The sequence below is a fragment of the Chrysochloris asiatica genome, unplaced genomic scaffold (assembly GCF_000296735.1).
Source record: "Chrysochloris asiatica unplaced genomic scaffold, ChrAsi1.0 scaffold00167, whole genome shotgun sequence".
Classification (NCBI taxonomy): domain Eukaryota; kingdom Metazoa; phylum Chordata; class Mammalia; order Afrosoricida; family Chrysochloridae; genus Chrysochloris; species Chrysochloris asiatica.
Genome location: NW_006408685.1, coordinates 4,472,625 through 4,475,814, shown reverse-complemented (window position 1 = coordinate 4,475,814; position 3,190 = coordinate 4,472,625).

Genomic DNA, 3,190 nt, shown 5'->3' with positions numbered 1-3,190 from the left:
TAACTGATGGTATGTGGAGGGAATTATAATCAATGTAATGAAACAAGGTATATGAATGTTTGAATGTGAAACCGATGATGTGCCCTGAAAACTTTCACTCAATCCACAATAAAAACCTTAAAAAAAAAAAAAAAATCAATTGGACAGCTGACCAAGAAAAATAGATTCTAAGGGGCTTTATTTCCTGATCTGTCATCTCTGTGAGGAAAGAGAAAAAGAAAAAAGAGCAGAGTTTGCTGTCTGGTTGGATATGAGAATGAAGCAAGTAAGGAAGTCTGATAACTTGAGTAAAAATCTAAACGAAACCCACTGCCCTGCAGTCCATTCTGACTACTAAAACAGGCTCCGAATGGAATCACTACACTGTGTTCCATGTCAGCAAACCAAAATCTATGTTTCCATCTCATGGAAATACCTACCTTTCCCAGGAACTGCCCTCTAAGTCACTCTACGGATACTCCTCAAAAAGAAAATCTAACCTAACCAATCAGGTCAGTCTTTTGGTAAAAACATATTTCGGCCTGTACCGCTAGTTACTATTGTCTGATGCTCAGCCCAGACATTTCTAACCTTCATGAACTATAAAATAAAGCCTGTGAGTTCAGGCACAAATTTAATATTGTGAATTTTTTATTTTTAACAAGTTCTATACAACTATAAGGGAGCACTGGTAGCGTAGTGGTTATGAATCGGGCTGTGAACCTTAAGGTCAGCGGTTGGAAACTACCAGCTGCTCTGCGGGAGAAAGATGAGGTTTTCTACTCCCGTAAAGATTTACACCCTCGGAAACCCTGTACAGGGTCGCTATGTGTCAGAACCAACTCGACGGCACTTAACAACAACAACAATACAACTATAATCATATAGACTTGTGGGTCTTTCAGAAGATAAGTAAGCAATAGAGAGGCCTGGTTTGGGAGGAAGATGGATACGTTCTTTTAAAAATAAACTGCATTTGTGCAAAAGCTTAGCTGAGAGGAATAAAATCTATGAGGGACTGGTGGAAAGTAGTATGATCCATCTATTCCTCTCTATCTCAACAGTCAACCCCGTGGAGAGACCAGGCCAAGAGAGAGCTGTGAATCTGGGCCTTGAGCAGAATTCACTTTTTCTGAATTGGATTTTGTAGGTGGTTGTGAGTCTAAAATGATGAAAACTGCTACAAAACAGAACTCTTTATGTGTCTGCTGCAAGCGTACTCTGAGGTTGTTCTCGGGGGGCAATCTTAGAGAAATTCCTTTAGGTTCTTAGGGCCCAGAGTGACTGTGGTACTCTCAAAAGCTGCTTGTTTTATCATGTGAACAATGAACTATGTAAGAGATCAGGCTTCTTCTTTTGGTCTTGGTCAGTATAAAGCATCATGCCAATCCTGTGCTTCACCGGATGTATAGCATCCCGGCCTCATGGGGGCTCCATTTTATGGCCCTAATTTTGTCTTTCTTATTTTTCCTATTCACGTCTAATCTGTTATCTTGCCATGTGACTTCTTTGCAAACTGACTTAAATCCTCTTTATAACAAGGTGACCAAATTTACTTACATCAAATTTTAACTGAAGGTAGAATGTTGTTGTTAGGTTCTGTCAATTTGGTTCGGAATCATAGTGACCATATACAAAACAGAACAAAACACTGCCGGGTCCTGCACCATCCTCACAATTGTTATATTGGAGCCTATTGTTGCTTCCACTGTGTCAATCCACTCTGTTGGAAGTATTCCTTGTTCAGTGACCCATTTTATCAAGCATGGTGTAGGGATTGATCCTTCATGATAACATGTATGTAAGATGAAGTCTCACCATCCTGGCTTCAAAGGAGCATTCAGGCTATACTTCTTCCAAGACAGATTTGGGGTTGTTTATGGCAGTCCATGGTACTTGCAATATTTTTTGATAATACCATGATTCAAATGCATCAATTCTTCTATGATTTTCCTTAGTTCTAGTCCAACTCTCACGTGTATATGATGCAATTTAAAATATCATGGCCTGGGTCAAGTCCACCTAGGTCAGATCCTTGAACTGACTTCTTTGGTGTTTATCCCTTTAAAGAGGTCTTTTGCAGCATATTTTCCTAATGTAGTACTTCAGTTGATTGCTTTACTGATGCTTCCATGAGGGAAGCAAATGAAGTCTTTGACAACTTCAATCTCTCCTCTGTTTATTCTAATGTTATTTATTGATACAGTGGTGAGGATTTATTTTTCTTTACATTGAGGTGCAGTCCATACTGAAGGCTGTAGTCTTTGATCTTCATCAGCAAGTATTTTAAGCCCTCTTCACTTCCAGCAAACCAAGCTGTATCATCTGCATATCGTAGATTGTTAATGAGCCTTCCTCCAATCTTAATGTGTTCTTCTTAATTTAATCCAGTTTTCAGATTATTTGTTCAGCATACAGATTGAATTAGTATGATGAAGGGATACAGTCCTGGCACAAACCTTTCCTGATTTCAGACCATTCAGTATTCCCTTGTTCTGTTCAAATGACTGTCTGTTGGTCTATGAACAGGTTCCTCAGGAGTACAATGAAATGTTCTAGAATATCCGTTCTTGGCAATGCTACCCACAGTCTGTCATGATCCACACAGTCAAAAGCCTTTGAATAGCCAATAAAGCACAAGTAAACATCTTTCTGGTATTCTTTGTTCTCAGTCAAGATCCATCTGATGTCAACAATGATATCCCTCATTCCACATCCTCTCCTGAATCCGGTTTGACTTTCTGCCAGCTCCCTGTCGGTGAACTGCTACAACCATTTTTTAATTATCTTTGGCAAAATGTTACTCACATGTGCTATTAATGATATTGTCTCATGGATTCCACATTCCTTTGGGTCACCTTCTTTTTGGAATGGGCACAAATATAGATCTCTTACAGTTGAAAAAAAAAATCAATTGGATATCTCTATAGCAACAGCAATAGTGATTAAAAGGACATTAGGAAAGCAATACCATTTATAATAGCCACACACACAAAGGATGAAATATTTAGGAATAAACATAACCCGAGAAACAAAGGACTTATACAAAGAAAATTACAAAACACGACTACAAGAAACCAAAAGAGACCTACAGAAGTGGAAGAACATCCCATGTTCCTGGATAGGAAGACTCAACATCGTGAAAATGTCAATACTGCCCAGAGCAATTTACACATACAGTGCAATCCCAATCCAGATTCCAACATCATTC